The 21,503-nt window shown below is 40.4% G+C and overlaps 1 long non-coding RNA gene across 2 annotated transcripts in view; it reads right to left on the bottom strand.

Annotated features, from left to right (window-relative positions):
- Positions 1–17,657, bottom strand: part of Gm46329 — a 126,178-nt gene extending 108,521 nt beyond the window's left edge. For both annotated transcript variants that reach the window (XR_001780529.1, XR_001780530.1), the window contains exons 1-3: positions 17,561–17,657; positions 10,664–10,829; positions 4,156–4,237 (exon numbers count right to left, since the gene is read on the bottom strand). This is a non-coding gene — a long non-coding RNA (predicted gene, 46329). The remainder of the gene's footprint in view (positions 1–4,155; positions 4,238–10,663; positions 10,830–17,560) is intronic.
- Positions 17,658–21,503: the final 3,846 nt, after the last annotated feature.

The raw sequence follows: 21,503 nt of genomic DNA, 5'->3' as shown, positions 1-21,503 counted from the left end.
CACTTTTCATGAAGTTCAAAGTTTACTAAAAATGACTTCAATGACAAAATTATATGAATGACTTTAGTACTGTCACTATGATAAATGTTGCCAATGGAAAATCTAGGCACTGTCCAGCCAGTGCCTAGAAGAGGGGAATCTTAAAGAATTTGGGTGAGAAAGAGGTGTTTCCTTGGAAAAGAGACAATAGAAAGGAGGTTTGAAGAATGAGAGTAGGTAGGAGATTATCTAAATATAATGAATGTTCCCAAGCCTAGCTATAAGCTAGTTTAGCCATGCTGCAGGGGTTGGGAATTAGTTTGGCTAAAGCAGAGAGGAGACAGACCTGAAGAGCGAAGATAGAGATGCACTTTACAGGGTCTGGTACATCATGCTAAGTGCTCATAGCTTTAGTATTGTGGAGAAAATAGATTCAGCCATACTTTTAAAGGGATTAACAAATGCTTATAAAACAAAGTCACGATGCTAATTTTAGAAGATGATACCAAATGAGCACAGCTGTGTCTGTGATTCATAGTTAGGCTAACACTGATGAACATTTTAAAGCAATACAGAGATTTACTGGAAGATGGTAGCTTAGATTACAAGAAGGACTGTCTAACCAGAGAGTCTTCCATATCCACGTGTATTACGCTATCCACGGGAGCTAGGGAACGGAACTAGCCTAGATGTTCATCAGCAGATGAGGTCCATAATGAAGCTGTGGTCAGTGTACACAGTAGAAAGTGTTTTCAGCCACAGAGAAAAATGGAATCATGGAGTTGGCAGGAGTTTGAACAGAACTGGAAAATACTGTAACTGGGAAAGGTAACCCAGGCTCAAGAAAAGAAGTCTAGTGTGTTGGAGGCTTACTCTCTACTTTTTGTCTATGTGTATTTATATGGCAGTGGTTGTGGGTAAAAGTTAGTTCATAGAAAAGGGTCCCATGTAAGGAGTAAAAGGAGGCTTTCACCCCTGATATTTTAAACATAATATTTTGAGTTTCTTCTTTGAGAATTTTATACATGCATACAATATATTTTGATCATAGCCACTCTTTACTTGCCCATCTTACTCCTCTCAGAACTCCAAGCCACACCCCCACAGCTTCATACCTTCTTATTATTCTTAATGGCCCACTAAGTTCCACACTGCCTGTGTGCACATAGATGTCGAGTCACGGAAAGCCTACCAGGTGCCACAACCTTAAGGAAAACTGACTATACTCATCACAGCAGCCATCAATAGCCAATAGCTTCTCAGTTTAGGGAAAAGCCTCAGGAGTGCATCCCCCAACTCATGCTGTAATTTGGGATAGCTTGATCTAAAAGCTTTTCAAATGGGCATTTAGAGCTACAATAACCTATAAGTATTCAGAATGTAGTTTAATATTATGTACACTTATCAAAAGAATAAGAATAGGCTCCCCTCCCCCCAGTTATTTATGATGTCCTCAGCTATGGGTGACTAAGTTCATAGTACAAGACATGAGTTCCATCCTGTGGAGTAGCCCCTAAATCCAACCAAAAGATCGTTGGTTACCCCATAACATTCACATCACTGCACCATGCATGGACACATCTCGCCAAGCCAGTTTTTATTCTACTCACAGATGAATAGGGTCACTGATGTTTTGTTTTTCCATCAACGACATAGACTTGATGTTCCTTTGAAAGCTAGCCAGCAAGAATAAAGTTTATGATAGCAGCTTAATTTTTTTCATGACTTGTGACCAAAATCTATGATATCTTCAGCAACATTAAGTTCTAGTGGGCAACCAAATGTAATGGCAAGAGCCTGTGCTGTTTTTTCACTCTCAGAGAAACCCATGACCAACATCTCAAGGGGAGGGACTCCACACCCAGAACTGAATTTTGTTTTATTGTGGTTTCTAAAAGGACCATTATCCCCTGGGAAGAAAGACAGAGTACATGTGATCTGAAAGCAGGAATGGCACCAATAGGTTGTAGAAGAGTACAAGTAAGAGAGATGGGAACACTGCATTTCCTTTTTTATTAGACATTTTCTTCGTTTACATTTCAAATACTACCCTGAAAGTCCCCTATACCCTCCCTGCACCCTGCTCCTCAACCCACCCACTCATGCTTCCTGGCCCTGGCATTCCCCTGTACTGGGGCATATGATCTTCTCAAGACCAAGAGCCTCTCCTCCCATTGATGGCCGACTAGGCCATCCTCTGCTATATATGCAACTAGAGACACAGCTCTGGGAGAGTTACTGGTTACTTCATATTGTTGTTCCCCCTATAGGGTTACAGACACCTTTAGCTCTTTGGGTACTTTCTCTAGGTCCTTCATTAGGGGCCCTGTGTCATCCAATAGATGACTGTAAGTATACACTTCTGTATTTACCAGGCACTGGCAGAGCCTCACCAGAGAGAGCTACATCAGGGTTCTTTCAGCAAAATCTTACTGGCATAAGCAATAGTGTCTGGGTTTGGTGGTTGTATATGGGATGGATCCCCTGGTGGGGCAGTTTCTGGATGGTCCTTCCTTCTGTATCAACTCCAAACTTTGTCTCTGTACCTCCTTCCATGGGCATTTTGTTCCCCATTCTAAGAAGTGAAGTATCCACACTTGGTCTTCCTTCTTCTTAAGTTTCATGTGTTTTGCAAATTGTATCTTGGGTATTCTAAGTTTCTGGGCTAATGTCCACTTAACAGTGAATGCATATCATGTGTGTTCTTTTGTGATTGGGTTACCTCACTCAGGATGATATCCTCCAGATCTATCCATTTGCCTAAGAATTTCTTAAATTCATTGTTTTTGATAGCTGAGTAGTACTCCATTGTGTAAATGTGCCACATTTTCTGTATCCATTCCTCTGTTGAGGGACATCTGTGTTCTTTCCAGCTTCTGGCTATTATGAATAAGGCTACTATGAACATAGTGGAGCATGTATCCTTATTACTGAAGAAAGAGGAACACTCCTCCATTGTTGGTGGGATTGCAAGCTGGTACAACCACTCTGGAAATCAGTCTGGTGATTCCTCAGAAAATTGGACATAGTACTACTGGAAGATCCAGCAATACCTCTCCTGGGCATATACCCAGAAGATGTTCCAACTTGCATTTACCTTAAAAGATACAAAATTAGCAAATTCAACAGTGGCAGGTATATTCAGAGAAAATAAAAGGACACAAAGAAGAATTATACACAAAATTTTAGCTTAATAACTGTTATGTTGGATTTGAAAACAAACAAATTAACAAAACGCTTTTGATTTGGCTAACACTTGTAACCCTAACACTCTGAAGGTTGAGACAAGAGAATTACCAGGAGTGTACAGAGTGAGATCTTGTCTAAAAAGAAGAGAATGGGGAAGGAGGGAAGAGAGGGAAGAAGGAAGGAAGGTAGGTAGGTTTCATACAAAGATCTATGTCAGAATAAATAAATATTCTTACCAATGGTGCATATTTATTGTTATATATCTAAAATTTTACAACAAAATCTTTTAAATAATATATAGTATTTGAACCTGATTATTCTGAAAAGAATTAACTGAAGTTGGAAAATGCACAAAAATAAAACTTTCAGTGTATTTAACGTGTAAATGTTTAGCATCCAGTGTTTAAAGAAATGTCATCAGCTTCAGTGGAGAGAAACTCTCTATCTTGAAGAAAACAACTGAAAATGTACCTTGAAAAGAATAGCTATCACAAATAAAATGATATAACGATGACAAAAATTCAATGACATTTGAGAATGTTAGCTACGTGATATCACTTGCTGAGGATATACAAATGTTAGCTCCGTAATATCAATTGTTGAGGATATATGGAATGTTAGTTACGTGATATCACTTGCTGAAGATATATAGAAACAGAATTTCCCATTCTCTTCTTTTTCCCAAAATGTCATCTTTGGACTTCAGCTACTTATGAAATTTCACACATACTCACGTTTAATCATTTTTAAAACCAAAGCTCAAAACTTATTAGATATTAAATGCTGCTTATGTTTATATACTTTTACATTTATGCTTATATTACTTACTCCTAATTATTTGTATTAAGAACAATATAGCTAAGTAATTGAATATTGAAATGCTTAGTGCTAAATATGCCCACAATGGACTAAGTGCTTTAAAATACAACTTCTTATAATCCTTATTACAATGCTAGTGTAATAAAGATGAAGTGAAACACAACTCACTTTTAAGTGAATCCCATGGAGGCTGGGTGTCAGCTTGACTGTGGATAAGTTCCTTGTCCATGCCAGCCCCTTGGTTTGATAGCTATCCATGAAAAACAAAGTACAAAAAGGGCTAATAACCCAAACATCTCAGGTGAGAGGAGAGACTCTGGACAGATCTGCAGACCATCGACCACAACAGATCCTTTTTCTGCCCTATAAATCTTCAAGACTCCTGTGCCTCAGAGATGCTGGGCCTTCCGCTGTTCTGATGTAAGGACATCTTTGGAAGTCAGGCTCCTTTATTTTTACAACATCATGATCAATCCCACCCTAAGGTTTAGTGCTGAACCCTGGAGAGGTGTGGAGTCCCTCATCCCAGCCCTCTTGTTTGAGTGGTCTTTCCTCTCTCCCCTTACCTATCTCTCTCACTTTTTCTGACACCCATCCCACCTAGGGTCAGACTACTTTTTGCACACACTAAAGCTCTAAACAGCCACAAGTCCTAGACTGAAACCTCTGAGATGTTGTGATCTTTGTCTATGTGAGCAGTCCAAGCACTGTTCTGGGGTTTTGTTGGTATGCCACATAACCTCAGTTTAGGTCCATTTTCTTATTTGCCTTCTTTCCTCTCTACAGATCATCAGAGAAGAACCTTTTGTCATTTGCCTTACCATTACAGCCACTATTCACACACCAAGGTAAGGACTGGGTTCAGTCCACAGGTACCTGAGATTGACAACCTCCATCCAGATCCTGGGGGGGAGGGTCCTTCAGGTTGTCTGTCTCTGGCTGGAACTGGGGCCTATTCCAGCCTCCTGGTCACTCAATTCTGGCCCCTTTCTGGTTAGAGGTGATAGCTTATTACTGGATACAAGCCTCAGCCTTGCCTTACTCAAAACAGGGTTCAAGATCTATATTCCTACACACCTGTGGCTTGCCTTCAAACAAACCCCGAAGTATTAGTACACCTAATTATATACATGTGGTCTGGACCCAATAGAAATTATAAAATACTTTGGACTTTCAATTTTTCATTGACTACCGTTCTGGACCAGGCTGAGCCCCTGAATCTATGATATAGAAAAGCAGAACAAAAGAGTCCAAAAAAATAAAGACACTGCACCCTTAAGGTCAGCTAAGAGTTAAACTATTTCCAGCATACCTTACATTATTTGTCTCATAATATTGAGATATTTATAGTAAAAGCAACTACTGTAAAAGGATACAAAAGTAACAGCTAGCACCCTGCTCCCGCAAGTGGCTCTTGGTACCTTTCCTCATCTTGACCTGGGCTGGTCAAGTTATTTAAGGAGGTTGGAGGAGTTACTCTCTACCTGGAGATAAACAAAACTCCAGACATTTAGAAGCATCTTTATCTTTCCCTGTTTCCTCTGTAACTTTGAGCGTGACCTCAAGCTGTGATTCCAGTGACTCTGACGGCTGCCTATGAGGACTCTGCTTCTTTATGCCGTGTATTGGCTAGTTTTAGGTCAAGTTGACACAAGCTGGAGTCATCTGAGAGGAGGAATTGGGCTGTAAGAAAGCTTATAGAGCATTTTCTTAATTAGTGATTGATGAGGGAGATCTAACTAATGTGTCTCCTAAAAGGCAAAATGTTTCCTAAAATCTCAATGTTGTTTCCCTTTCACAATGAAAATTATATATATATAAATAATTGTAACAAACAATAACATTCAAAATTCTGGTTTATTAAAATATATCTTATGTACGATGTACCATGTGATTATGGTTTGATTTTTTACCATGTATTTAGTAGAGTTTTACTTATGAGTAAATGCATATATGAACTACTTAACTTGTACTAACTTTGTTTTTCATAGAAAAATTAAAATTTTAAGAAAAGAAATAATGATAAAAGACAAAGAAAATTTATTAGATTTGACCACATGGTAAAACACAAATAGAGATGGCAAATGGTATGGATTCTTTATTTGGGACAATTAAAATTGTTTTTGTTTTGTTTTTCAGTTGTGAAAAGATGCTAGATGCTGTGATGCTGAAATAAGCCAAAGTCTTATCACACATGCATGCACACACACACACACACACACACACACGCACACACACACACACACACACAGATACACACACACACAAATAAACACATAGATACACACAGACTCTCTCTCTCCCTCTCTCTCTCTCTCTCTCTCTCTCTCTCTCTCTCTCTCTCTCCTTTACTAAAAAGGAGATATCTTCTTAATATCATGATATATTAAGATATTTTCTTAATACCATGAGCCATAATAGCATTTTAAATTTTTCAATTTAAAAATTTTAAATCTGCTTTTCAGGACAAGACATACATAGTCATACAATGCTGGTCAAGACACTATCCCTTTGACCTTTACTCCAATTCTGGTTCTACAACTTGACCCTTGTTGCTTAAGGACATAAGAGATGATTACTCCTACCCCAGGTTAAGTCAGATTTTTTTTTTGTTGTTGTTTGTTTGTTTTGTTTTCCTGTTGGACAACTGTCCTCCCTTTATGTAAGGATAACTTGTATTTGTATTTTTAGATGTATTATGTATATAAATGAATGTATATATATAATTATATGAATATTTGAAAGACATAAAGGATATTTTGACTACCATTGTCTCTTTAAAAACATACAAATGAGCAAATGGACTATTTCAAGGGGATATTTTAACAATATCTATAGAAAAAAAACAGCAAAGGAGCAAACAAAACCCCAAACCGTAGCACACATCCCTTAGTATCCAGGGTTCTGTGCTATTTTCTTAGTCAAGCCGCTGCTGTCCTTATACTCTCATTTGCACCAGCCTAAAATGATCACAGCAGGATTCATTAAATGTTAATACTCCTTCACAAAAGCAGGACAAAAACAGGCCATCCAGCTAATCTTAGATTTTGTCACTGAGGCCTGATGAAGAAGGGATAGACATCACAGGGTCCCCCACTCTCCCAGGGAGAAAATTCTCCAACAGGTAGCAAATTCATTTGTCAATGCTATTATGGCTCATGGTATTAAGAAAATATCTTAATATATCATGATATTAAGAAGATATCTCCTTTTTAGTAAAGGAGAGAGAGAGAGAGAGAGAGAGAGTCTGTGTGTATCTATGTGTTTATTTGTGTGTGTGTGTGTGTGTGTGTGTGTGTATCTGTGTGTGTGTGTGTGTGTGTGTGTGTGTGTGTGTGTGTATGCATGTGTGATAAGACTTTGGCTTATTTCAGCATCACAGCATCTAGCATCTTTTCACAACTGAAAAACAAAACAAAAACAAGCTTATCATCTTAAATAGTGAGGCCAAATCTAAAAGCAGCAGCAGCACTTACCAATTATGGGACACTGTCTCTTTCTGGAAAAGGACTTCTGACATCTGTACTGTACTCTTCTGCACCCTAAGCACCCGTGTCCCCTGAGAAAGGAGGCTACCAGATACTGTCTCCAGACTCACGGATTTGGGAAATTATTCAGGATTGAATGAAATGAAAACATGTACACTCCATGAAAGATTTTGTTATAGGTATGAAGGGGAGTGCCAGGCAATGAGACGAAAGAGACAAGAGACTGGGGAGGGGGTGGAAGAGGAAGAGAAGAGAGGGAGACAGGGGGGGGCAGGCAAACCAAAAGAGCCAAGAACCAAGAGAAAGAGAAGAGCCAAGTGAGCACAAGGCAGAAATGGCAGGGTTATATAGAAAAGAGAAGCTGGGGGAGAGGGAGCTCCTGGGCCAGAGTGCTTGTTTCTTATGCAGGAGTCTTTTTTTATTCCTTTGTGAATCAACTACATAAATATGTCTCTCAGCCATCTGGTAAGAAATCCGCACCCTAATCTTCCGATACCCCGACATACAGACTTTCATGAGTTTGAATCCCCAGAGAGTTTGAATCCCCACAACAACCTCTGTACAATCTACTCTTTCAATATCATAGAACATTCTCCAACTGCGTTTCATCCTGGCCAGGTTAGCTATCTCATCAGCCTTGGGAATAGGCATAGCAGTAGTGTCTACTTCCAGGTATTATTTTCAACATCTAAAGTATTTCCTGACTCCCTTGCTGAGCAAGCAGCCATCATCAGCGCTCTCCAAACCAAATGAATTCCCTTGCAGGGGTCATTCTCCAAAACAGGTGAATCATAGATCTTTTAGGGGCAGAAAACGGGCACCATGTCACTTTACCCAGGAAGAATGCTGTTTCTACATCAACCAATCAGGAATCATCTGAGTTGCCGTAGAAAAACTCCAAGACTGGCATGGGACTTGCACAAGTATTTAGAAACAAAAGGAGTTGAACAGAGTCCACAGTAAGACAACAGCTACATTAACGGCCCCCTGCAGTGTCCCATCATCTTGGGTCTCATTTGACTCACTATCGCCCCCTGCCGAAAGAACCGCTTTCAAATGATTCTCCAGAGCAGTTTGAAGATCCACTGCTATCAATCAAGCCAAAACTCAACTCTGTCTACATGAAGTCAATCTGACCTCTGCCGCCTTAAATCCTGGGAACAGCCCAGTTCCTTCTTTTTATGCTCTCTGGGTCTGGAATAAAGCACTAGACTTTGGACAGAAAGGTCACCACACTGATCATATCCGAGGGAAGTTAGGACCTGGGGAGCGAGCGATATATGAACGTCTATGGATCTATACAACTAGAGACTGCACGGGAACAGATTTGAGATGGACCATTCAACCTCTCATTGCTTCGCATCGTTTTAAAACCCTGATCCACCCTTCACAGAATCCCCACTCCCAGAGACTCCTGCCCTTCATTTTTCTAATTAAAGGATATTCTGCTCTGTGGAGATCAGGCTCTTTCTCTTATTTTCACGTTGCCTCAATCAATCCAGACCTAACAGCACATGGGGTAGTGAGCCTTTGAAATGGGCTTTATTAGTTCATTAAAAGTCTTCACCTGTGGTCACTTTTCAGCGCCTTGACCTCCCCTCCCCACCCACCCCCCCAAAAAGAGGAAAAAGTAATTGGTAATTCCACTGAACAAAGCAGAGACCCATCAGAGATCACTGTAAAGTTTCTCGGGAAATTTTGTTTTTACTAGAGTTTAGAAATCTTTTGAGCTACAAGCATTACCTTATACAATATTTTATTACTAAAACCTTTTTAGGGTTGGTGATAGCACTCTTTAATAGTATATGGGCAAGGTCCTATGTTTGAACCTCAGTACCACATGAAAGAAAATATGTTTTTATTATTTTACTATAATAAGATTTAGCCTACTGGCCACAATCCACTTTCAGAGACTGAACTACACATTTGGAACAGCCAGCTATTAAACTGTTCAGTGTAAAAGCTCTACAGCAATATACCGAGCTCCCTAATTCACACGTACCCACTAGAACTTAAAATAAGATTTGTTTTAAGAAAATGTGCCTTCTCAATGTAGACATTAGAGGATCTGGGATTCCCTCGTATGGATCATGCTAGCGAAGGTGGTACCCATGCCACTGTGGCATCTGACCAGCAACCTGGCTTTGTCCTATCAAAGTAAAAAACTGCCTTGAAAATTCATGTAGGACTAACAAACAAACAAGTATGGAACTGACTCAGCAAAATCCCACGGCATTTCTATAGGCTAGAACTAAACTCAGATTTCCTCACGTCTGAAACAACAGCCCAGCAAGATACCAGGTCAAGATTCTAGGAAGAGCAAATAGTGAACTGTCTAGTAAACGCCGCTGTTACACAAACCTATTCACTTTCAGCTTGTCTTTCTTTCAGTGAGAAATGCCAGTTAGCTGCAAGCATGATAGTCACAGTAGGAGCCACATATGTACGGGCTTGGTTTTTTTGGCTGTGCACGGCTCCTTAGGCCCGGTTAGAGTACCTGCCTATAGTGGGAACAGGATTGTTCTGGCCTGGAGAATGTTGTCTCCATTGTGGAGGGCCAAGTGCAAGAAAAGACTGGGAGAAATCACACAACTGAAAGCTTAGGCTGACATGTTGCTCTTCTCACATACAAAGGTTCTAGCTATTGGGCAAGACGGTGGTACTGAAGGCAGAAGGGCAAAGGGAGATAACACAGAGCCTCTGGTATGTCAGATAACACTGTTGACTTATCAACTTAGACTTTTGCCATAGAGTCTTCCTTCATCTTTTGTGAAGTTTCATTAACTTATTAGAATGCCTCTGAATTTCAGTAGCTAAGACAACTGATACTTCTGATATAGTATACCTCTAGTAAAATTTATTAATGCCACAGTATATTTAGCTCAGATGCAATGCTAAAAGAAGTTGAATTCAAGGAAATTTTCCCTAGTGTAAACTTTAAATATTTTGAGTTAAGTACAGTACAAGTGGAGGCAAGGCCTGATAGGAGAGAAGGGTAATGACCCTTTGTGGATATGTGTACAAGGTCAGTCACATGAGTCTTGTGACGTTTTCTGCATTGCTTAAGCCCTTCAGCTATTTGTTTTCAAGGTGGAAGTGTAATTTTTACCTGTAGAATTATAAGAATCAACTAGAGTTTTAAAAAAGTATATTCTATCAGTGGCCAATGATGAGACTTTACTCTTTACCTGATAATAGTGTAGTCTTTTGGCTTCTTTCTAATTTCAATGATAAAATGATACCACATCTCCGTTAGGTAACAGCCTCAGGTGATGAGGAACTGAATCAGGCTGTACAGGTCATAGCTCCTAGCCATAAAGAACGGCTTACCCCAGCCTGACGATTCACCTCCGCCTGCAGAAATAATATGCCCAGTATCAAAAACAGCCCCTCTAAATGCTCTCAGCCTTCATCCCATGGAAAGGTTTGGTGCCCTGGGATGTTACGATAAAGTAGTCTTAGCCTGTTGAGATTGAGTCTGTCTGCTTCTCTACCTCGTTTTTCTTCTATCTGCTGTCAAAACCCAGTTCGCTTTTGGGATACTGTGGGCAGAAATCCTTCCTATGCCTTCCCAGAGGTCATTCTGGGTCATAGACGCCCACTGAGCTCACTTTAGAGAGTCACCAGTTCAATCTGAGTCCTCCAGTCTTCATGGCCTCTGCCTTTATGAGTGGTGCAAGTCCAGAGGATGAAACCCTGTTTCTCAGGGTGTCATTGGTGTTCTGTGTAAACCCAACCTGCCACAGTCCTCTCTGCTCTCCTCTGACTCCACCCCACCCATCTTCCTAATACTCTCCCTGACACGTCTTCCCAGACTCTCATCTGACAAAGGCTGCAAGGCCTTTATCCGATGGATCATTCCCATCCATGCACTCAAATTCTGCAGGTCAATCAAGATAACCACCCATGCCGGTTTGACTCAGGGGTTCCCTAACCAGACACCAGAAGCTCCAGGTTTCTCAGTATTATGGAATCACAAAGTTTTGAAGACTCTTGGCACTTCCCACTTTTCCCACTTTGTGGCTCCCCCAAGTCTTGAGAGTGTAGGGATGTCCCCTCCTAACACTGAGGGTCATTTTCATTTTTTCTCTAAACCTTAGGCTGTTGAATAGATAAGGTTTCACCAGTCCTGCCTATCACATCAAATTTAAACCAAATTTTAAAAAATGGGCTCTAAAATCTCTGCCTTAACTAGCTCCGGTCCACTACACTCGTGCAATTATCCACCCAAATTTAGCTACAAATAATGGCCATTGCCAACGTGGAACTTTTAATGTTGATAATCTTACAGACGTAGACCAGTTATTCACATGAAACAGCAAAGGATTCAAGGCCCCCACTCCATAAGTTCTCTCCACTCCCTCCCCCAGTTCACTTTAACTCTTCTCAACCCTGCCATTCAGTTCCTGCTTACAACTATGCACACAGCTCGAATTTAAAACAGGTCAGAAAATAATTAGACATAAATGTACATTGAGTCCTAGCTCTCAGGAGTTGGTCTGTTTGCTATATATACAAATGCTAAATTCTGAACCCTAAGATCTGGTTGCCATCCAGAAGAGTACTTTCTCACATACATTTGTCTTTGTTGTGTAAACCATGTTCCCAAATTTAAAGCTGATTGGCCAATGAGAAGGCTAGAGCCTGAGATTGGGCAGCAGAGAGAAGAATGCAGGACTTGAGGATCAAGTGATGGGTCTCCAGAGGGACCAGGAAGAACAGCAATGAAAGAGAAGATGGAGAGAGAAGGAGGCTGCCACAAGGCTGGATGGATCATGAGCATGTAGCCAGAAGAAACATACCCTGTGGACAGGCTGATGGAGCAGAAGCAGCCCAGGCAAGACTCAAACAACAAGTAACACGGACATCTGGTTTGGATATAGGTGAGAATGGCATAGAACCTGCCCAATCTAGGCTTACAGCTTGTAAATAAAATACTAGGCTGCTGTGTCTTCTATATGGGCTAGCTAGAATAAATAATTCATTTACACCTGATACCTGTTGTTTTTATTGGGTCTCTAAGTCAGTTTCCCTTAACTGGGAGATATTAGTCTCTGTTCCTGGGACTTCTTCACCATATGACTTTGGCCTGCCTTTTATTTCTTCCCAATCAAGCCTGGATACTCTCGCTTTTATATCTTCTTTTCAGTTACTTGTTAGGATTTTCAAGTTGTCCTCTGCCATCGGCAGACACACACAAACTGGTGTCTATAAATCACTGGGTTCAGTCTTAGATTTGAGTGCTTTTGGAATATGGATAATACTGGAAAATTGTCATAGACTATTTTACTTCAACAGATAGCTGGCTCTAGAGATGGGATTTGGCCTGTTTGCTTCACACCCAAGCATGTTTATCTTGAAGTTTTCTTGAAAGCTTCTGTCCTGGGTAAGGCTGGCACCCAAACTCTGTGACAGGGAGAGGAAAAAATCAGAGCAGCCTGGGGCGGGGGTGGTGGACATTATGTGCTTGAGAACTGCAAAGAGGTATTTCCAGTAGAGGCTACTATCATTTATCTCATAATATAAAGGTGTCTAACTATATGCTTACACAAGGAAAGGATAAAAGAAACCCTTTGTCTAAAATCTCTCATTCCTATCTCCAGCATCATAGTTTCAACAGGGCTTACTCAGCTAAATTCTGTTAGATGGCATAAACATAAATTTAATGGTGGTTACGATAAAAAATACTCCATATGCTGCATGTAGAGTTTAAAAGATAAAATTTATCTATCTCATGTTTTCTATAAGGTTTATCTGGAAACTTAAGAGGCCTAATGGTTTAACAATATATACACAGGTGACAATAGTTTAGTGCATCACTCTGTGTATGTAATTGGACTCAAGGTGACACTGCACAGTATCTTCTAAGCTAAACATTTGCCATCTTCAAATGTCTGGCTGTGCCTGTTTAAAATAATTACAGCTGGCTAAACTTAATATTCCTTCAAGAAAAGAGGAGAGATGCAAGGTCATTGGTCCTTCACCTGAGTATCCAGTCACTGTGCCTAACTGGTTGTATGCAAATAAGAGCCCTCAAGGTTTTCTGGGTGTAAAGGCTAAAACTAAAACTTGAAGGATGTCCACCTACACAGCAGTGAAAAATCTGTTATGAATACAGAGTAAAGTATTGCCTAATATCTCTTCTGAAAATATTTTCTTACAAAAAATGATGAGTTTGTTACTGCTATGTCTCATGGCATTTTAAAAGTTTTATACAAGAGAGATTTATATATAAAAGTTAAAACGGCTAAATATAATTACAGATGTCTAGCTCTATGAATTTCCACCCCTCCCCTTCTTGGTTCTTTTTTACAAAATTATTCTCTCATTCAAGGTCATGGATATTTTTAAAGCCATTACTAAATGTAAACTTTCCTTCTCTCAGGATTTGTAAGACCATTGGGCCCGGTGTTAAAGGCTGTAAAATTTCAACCTCCCCCAATAAATGTTAGTTTAAGACATGTAATCGTAATTTTTCTACAGCATGCCATGCAAATTCCCAAAATTATATTGTCTATTCATGCTAACAAAATTTAACTTAGAGATGTATGTCTAATTACTTACATCTTTACTAACTTTGTTAAGCTTTAGCTACTTATGTTCTCTGATTAAAAGTGGTTAGATGATACTCTTGTCATCGAACTCCTAGTTTTGGGGTGATTATTCAGAATAAACATGTAGTAGCTTTGGAAACTTTGCTTGACAATCCTATAAAAATGACTGGATTGCATTCGATTTCTCTTTTAAATTGCCAATTAAAAGCTCACTTTAACTGGCTTCTCTTACAAAGCTTCCAGTTGCTTTTCCCTGATTCAGGCATCTGATGTAGCAAACAGCTAATTAGAGTTACCTTATTCTACAGAAGAGTAGTACATGGTCTAGCTGGTTGTACAATTGCATTTAACCTTACTGAAGGAAACTTAACTTTGTCTCTTAACATTCCCCACGAGGTTGTTCAATTACCTCCTGACTTTCATTCTGGCTCTTTGCCATCTGTGGAGGTTTACTGTGGCCCCCTTGGAATGCTCCTCCTCTGAGACACTCTACCTGCTGCCCTTTCAACATTGTCCCTTTTGTCAGCTCAAAGAGAAATCTGTACTCCAAACTCCTCAAGGCAAGTCGGGATAACCTCTAGAGGGGGGAATCCCACTCCACCCAACTCATCCGTCTCCTTGACACTCAGCATTGTTCTCAGGTCTCAGAACTAAGACAAGGAGACAGTGACTAACCTCTCTATCTCACCAGATGTCAAAGACCTTTAAAGAAATTTCAGATCAGCTTAGTATCCATCAGGGCCAAGTGAATTATTTGTGCTACAGTACACCAAGACTAAATCTGACCACACTAAGGATGTGATTTGTTGTGGTAAATCTCCAACCCAAATAGCCCGCTTAATGAAAGCATGACTCAATTGATATGAATACAATACCTAGACTGGGCAGATCTAACCACTACACTACTATATTCCCCAGCTATGAGATCCCTTATAACTTGTGGTTTCTCTAGGCCATGTGCTTCTGCTCCACTTTCCTTCCACCTCTTCCTTTTCAATCTTCCTCTCTCTCTCCTCCCTCTCATTGTTCTTTCTAAAACTTTTCAACCCTACCTTCCCTTCCACTGCCCAATCACCAGCTCTGCCTTTATTTTACAAATTAAAATGGGGAGAAGGTTCACATGAAGTCATCTGCCTATGTGATTCACTCCTTCTCCCAAGAAGCCCCTCTTGGGGAAGCAGAATTAGCATCCAAATACAAACAGCACCAGAGCTATCCACAACTGCGATTGATTGTGCCCTCCTCCATGCACAGTGCTGCTTCTGCACCAACATATTTTTTTGCCCTCCCCTGAAGAAGCTGCTTCTCCGACACCAACAATTTCTAAGTTGTTTGAGAAGGCGCCCAAAGGATATAGGGACTAGGCGAAAAACTCAACCACAAGCCTTCTTCTGTAAGTGGGCTTTTAGTTCTCTTCCACTCTGGCTTCCCAGCCGGATCACACCTTCTCCACATATTATCTTCCTCCTCATATTTTTACCCTGTCTTTTAAATGTTTTACTTACTGAATTTCCCCCTATACCCAAGCAAAAGGTTTCACATAAGCTCTTGCCACGACTCTCGCCATACCACAGTCACCGGAGCAACAGCTTGAGGGCTCCAAAAGGTACAAGGGAACAACTCCATCAGATTAATGGAGACTTGCACTTGGTCCAACAAGGGATAGTCACCCAACAAAATCAAATTGATCACCTAGCTGAAGTGGTCCTCCAAAACCACTGGAGACTGGACTTAATGACGGCTTGAAAGGGACTGGGGGACCTGAGCCTTTCTAAGGGGAAGAACTCCTTCTTTTAATGTAGTCCAATCTGGTTTAGGATGGAAAAATACTAAACAATTATTAGAAAGAAATAAAAACTGGAAGAATAGACAATACTTTCTGGAAGGGTGCCTGTCTGCTTGGGAACCGTGGACTACCCCCTTTGCAGTCCAAATCACTCTGTTTGTGCACCTTTACTCTTTGGTCCTTGCCTTTTCCGCTGTCTCACAAGCTCTGTCAACAAAGACTATCTGCTTTAACTACCCAGAGAGTCACTGGATTCTTCATGACCAAATCCTACCAGCCGGGAAAAGGCCTCACTATTCCCCTTCCACCATCAAAACTGCGGGCTTAACCTCTGTGAAAGGTTAAGCAGGAAGCAGAGTCTGTGAAACGGCCTCTCTACCCTTCCCCTTTTCTTCTTATCCTTCCTGAGTTGGGATATGTTGGGTAATAGGGACATGTTGGATAATAACCTTGGGTCATGAGAAATTGAGGCAGGGAGTCAGGCTGTACTAGGCAATAGTCCCTAGCCATAAAAAAAACGATGTATCCCCAGTCTAACTTTTCCATCTGCAGAAACAATATGACCTGGTATCGAAAACAACCCCCACCCTGCTCCTAGTCAATCCGCAAAACAGCAACAACAACAAAAACCCTGTAACTTTCTGGTGGCTACCTATGTATGCATACACATCCCCAACCCCTCTAAATACACCTAACCGTCATCCAGTGGAAAGATTGGGGCCCCTCGCTGCTCCCATAAAGTAGTCTCAGCCTATTGAGATCGAGTCTGCCTGCCTCTCCACCTCGTTTTTCTTACAGTCTCTGTTTATTTGAGACGAGATTAATAAAATGTATTCTTAGAGGTTTCCTATTCACATACGTTCCATTATCTCAAAATCTTGATGAAGGAAACACCACACACCTCAATTCTTCCGTGCCCTTTTCTCCGTGTCACTTGTCAAACCGTTATTGGAAATGAGCCTCTGACCTTTTTTTCTCCTGCACAATTTCTAGCAAAGATGCTGCCACATAGCCGTATCCTAGTAACGAGGTTTTACACGGAGAAGCATGATTAAGAAAGAGGCCAATATAGGCTGGTTCCCCCTATCAGCAAAGGTGACTTTCTGGTCTTGCTCTCTTTCTCACTTTCCTTAATTTAGATGAATAACTGATCTAAATCTAATGTTCTTTATGATGAAAAATACCGTCCTTTAGGCCCAAATTAGCAGATTTGCTTTTGATTACCTTGCAGAATTATATTTGCTCTTTTCTTAAACATGTAATAATTCATATAAGGCTCCAGAGGAATAAAATCACTGTGTGCCTGAACACCCCCAGTTCCCCTGCTAAGGTTAAACTGCAGGCTTCAAGGAATTTTTAAAAATAAATAATCGAAACTGCTACTCCATCTTGTCTCAGAACTGCTGCATAAGCAGTACCTTAGCCATCCTAACGGCAGACATGAAGAAGCACACTCACATGGGCAGTGCTGGCTACCAAGCATATTCTCACAGAAGAGCAGAGCCTGGAGCTCTCACACAGAGGCGCTTGACGCTAGGAATTCTCTACTTTTCGTCGTCGCAGTAGCTGGCCAACAGGAAAGCACAAACTCACAGGAAAAAAAAAAATCCACATACATCTCAGGTAGAGCCCAAGTTTGAGGAGAAGATAGGGGATATAAGCACCCCTTGAAAGGCCCTCTGCCCTTGGAGTAGTCTGTGTGGTAGAACAGGTAAGGGCCACACAGCCAGCAGAAATGAGCTCACCTATGGCTGCAGTCTGACGGGACAGTTTTGCTTCCCAGGTCACAGAGGGAGCCAGGAGCCCACTGTGGACCGTCCATACCTCATCTCTGCCTAAGCATGGAACTGCTCAGCACCTGACGTCATGAATGCGTATCCAGGCAGAAGACCAGGCGCATCAGGATGTGAACCCAAAGGAGCCTTGCCTCCTCCCATTTGATGCCTTTCCTAACTCAAGCCTGTTTAGTGACAGGGACCCACTGGGAGGTCAGGGCTGTAGGAGTAAGTCACGTCAAACAGGCAGTTAGATTTGCTGAGCACAGGACCGCATTCCCCCAAAGCACTAATTGCTTTCATGTAAATTTAACTCCTCAGAAATACAGCAAGTCCTTTCTAGCGGTGTACATATTCACACCTGTGGATTGAACCTACTGAAAATAATGTATTTTTAAATGTTTTGGGTGTGTCCATGTTTGTTGGGGTGTAGGGTGTATGCATGCGTGCGTGCGTGAGTGCGTGCGTGCGTGCGTGCGCGCGTGTGTGTGTGTGTGTGTGTGTGTGTGTTTGTGTGTGTAAACCAAAGGTCAATCACTCTCCTCCTTGTATTTTGAGGTACGGTATCTCACTGAGCATGGAGCTTTTGGAGATTGGCTTGATGGCAAATCCCAAGAAATCTGTTTCTGCCTCCTCAGTTCTGGGATTACAGGCATGCATTGCCTCTCTAGACTTGTAAATAGAGACTGGGGAAGGGACCCAAGTCCTCATGACGGTGAAGCAAACTCTACTGACTGAGTCATTATTCTCAGACACTTATTTTTAAGAATTTGTAATTCTGATGTACTGAACAGGTTCAGGCTTTTTTTTTTCCCCTGTGGCCCACTCTACCGAAATAACACAACTGCTTCTATAAGTTTATATTGTCCTAGATATTACGGATAGTATAAAACTTATTTACAGCATACAGCGAATGTGCCTAGGTTATATGCAAATCACAGTGTCCTGAATGGAACTGTCAAGCATGGAAACGTTTTCTATCTGTCAGGGCACTGGAACCAACTGAGACATGAGTGTACATTCTAACCCCTGGTACACTGTGTTTTCCCTGAGTCCAACCCAACCTATGACCTGCATAACTCAGAGCTGTGAACACTACGCTGGCCAGCTTTTCAGCGACGGTAGGGTCTCTTTCCTAAATACACCAAGCATCTGCTTCCTTCTTTCTTTTTGTTCCCCTCTCTTTTGATGCTAAAGGGCTCCATATGTCTTACTTCATCGCAGAATGTTCACAGCCATGCTAGGTTAAACAATGCCAGCTGAGAACCATATGGTGAAGTATGAAAATCCTAGTGGAATTTCTTTCTCCTGAGGGTCTTGTCTCTTGGACTTTATTTATTTGTTCATGGACGACCACCACCACAAATTTCCATGTCTACATATCACTTGTGATATTTAATAGTTTTGCCTAAACTGAGACATAATTGTATTACCATTAATTAATGTCAAAGGAAGGACTACCAATGTAGCCAATCATTATAGATTAAAAACTGAATATAAATTATATAATCACTAAAATTAAGAGTTCCATAACCTCTGAAAATCATCTTGCAAACCTAATGCAGATTCTACATTTTGAAATCTTCTTTTATAGAAGTTTATCCTTTACATATATCTTAAGCTTCTAGTCACTTTATTTCACAAAGTGAAATTATATGAAATTGCCAAATTTGCCATAACTGTACTCATTTTTAAAATGTGAAAACCCCTACCAGCTCCAAGAAAGTGGAATTCCATTTTGAAAATGAGAAAATTGCCTATATCTGGCTTTAAGAAATATAATCCTTGTGCTGAAAGAGATCCTAAAGTTAATTTCTTTGAGAACCTTATTTCATACTTTGTTTTGCTTTTTTATCCTTTTTGTGTGCCCATGTGTGTGGTCTTGTGTGTGTCCATGACTGTGTTTGCATACATATGTAAACATGTGTGTGTGTTAATTTAAACATATGGCTCTTAGCATGTTGACCTTATTCCAGTGGATGATCCCACATTCAGAAATATGTTGAGACCACAAACTGCAGGTGATGGATTAATATATATATGAGAAAACATGAAGTTGGGGGGATAAAAAGGGAAGAGTTGAGGTGTGTATACATATGTTCTCACCTGATAGCTAGCTCTAGGAGTCCCCTATCTTCTCTTTCCAACCCTCTCCTTTGCAAGGAAAGTGCTAAGCCAGCCCTACCCACCCAGCACCACCTCATATATTTTCCACAGGTTGTGTGACTTTTCCATAGTCCTGTGGGCTAGGCGTTTAAAACACCCAAGGTATTCAGCTGCAGCTCTTTTGGTTAAAACCATGCTAACTCGCCACTAAGGGTTATCCTTGCAATTCCTGGATTTTCATTCCTCTATATTTGTGCAAAATTTAATATATTTTAAATAACTGATTATCATTGAATCCTGAAATTTTATTTTTTAATAAATATTAACTACTTGAGAATTTCATACAATGAATTTGGATCACATGCACCTCAACTCCTCCCTTTTTATCCCCCCAACTTCATACTTCATGTTCTCCCATATATATGTGTGTGTGTGTGTGTGTGTGTGTGTATGTGTGTGTGTGTGTGTGTGTATATATATATATATATATATATGTATATATATATATTAATCTATTACCTGCAGTTTGTGCTCTCAACATATTTCTGAATGTGGGATCATCCACTTGAATACAGTCAGCATACTAAGAGCCATATGTTTAAACTAAACTGACTCTCCCTCCCCAGATGCCATCAGCTGTTCGTGATGAGCCATTGGTTATGCGTAGGAACGTGAACTGCCCATTGCATTCTAGGATTGTTGAATGGGTCTGTACACAGCTGCCAAGAGCTCATGAGTACAATGGTCTTGTCATATCCAGAAGACCCTGTTCTGCTCCATCCTCCCTGACCTCTAGTTCTTACAACCTTTCTTTTCCCTCCTCCTGCACAATGTCTTCTGAGCTAAAACTTACATAACACAAAATTGTTTATTTGGTAAGGCAAATTACTTTGCACATTGTAACAAAAATATCTGTAAATCTGGCACCTTACATCATTGGCCACCCTGACAATCTATAAAAATATATTTAAATAACTATTAAACAAAACTCCACAGAGAAGAAATAAACTGAACTATGTAAACATTTAATTAGGATTAAATGCCATAATACTTTTTTCGCTGATGAAATTAATCATTTAAAGCAAATGCTGGAATTTACATTGCAGACAGCTTTAAAACATGGTGTCATAATTGCTAGTATGCATCAAACATTACACGAATTGAAGCTGAAAATAGTTATTCGTAAATTCTCTTCCTTCTGTGAACATTGTTTTTCAATTCTAAATTTACTCTATGAGCACTTTTCTCTGACAGAGAACCCATCATTTCTCTTCCTTTCCCTTCATTATTTCTGCTGTTCAGTCTCACCTTATATGTCAGAGGCAGTTATTAGAAAAATTTCCATGGACATCTGTTCATCAGAAAAAGTCTGGACTGAGTTTGCGTGTGTCTGTCTGTCTGTGTTTCTGTTCCCTTTGCCTTTAGGCAGTCAGAATTCCCAAATACTTACACTCCCACTACTTTGAGTAGCTTTTCTTGATATTAAACACGTTTTCATGCCATCACATGAATGTTTTCTATATTCTTTCAATGACATCAGTGTCCCACTGAATGTAGATGTAACTATCAATGTCACCAGTTGGTGATTTTTTTTTCCTCCAAAAGCTCACATGGTAAATTTCTCAATCTTTCTTAATGATGTCATCTCTGTCACCACCACTCTTCTCAGTGATAGCCAGTATGATCAGTGTGACTGTATTCTGATAAAACACGAGAGAGGTAGGCTTCAGGCTGGGTCAATAGATCATAGTTTGCTAACCCTGGATCTATATAACCAACATGAAAATGAAAGTTTTTCCTGATTGCT

The sequence above is a fragment of the Mus musculus genome, chromosome 12 (genome assembly GCF_000001635.26).
Source record: "Mus musculus strain C57BL/6J chromosome 12, GRCm38.p6 C57BL/6J".
NCBI classification, from domain to species: domain Eukaryota; kingdom Metazoa; phylum Chordata; class Mammalia; order Rodentia; family Muridae; genus Mus; species Mus musculus.
This window is presented reverse-complemented; position numbering and strand designations above follow the sequence as displayed.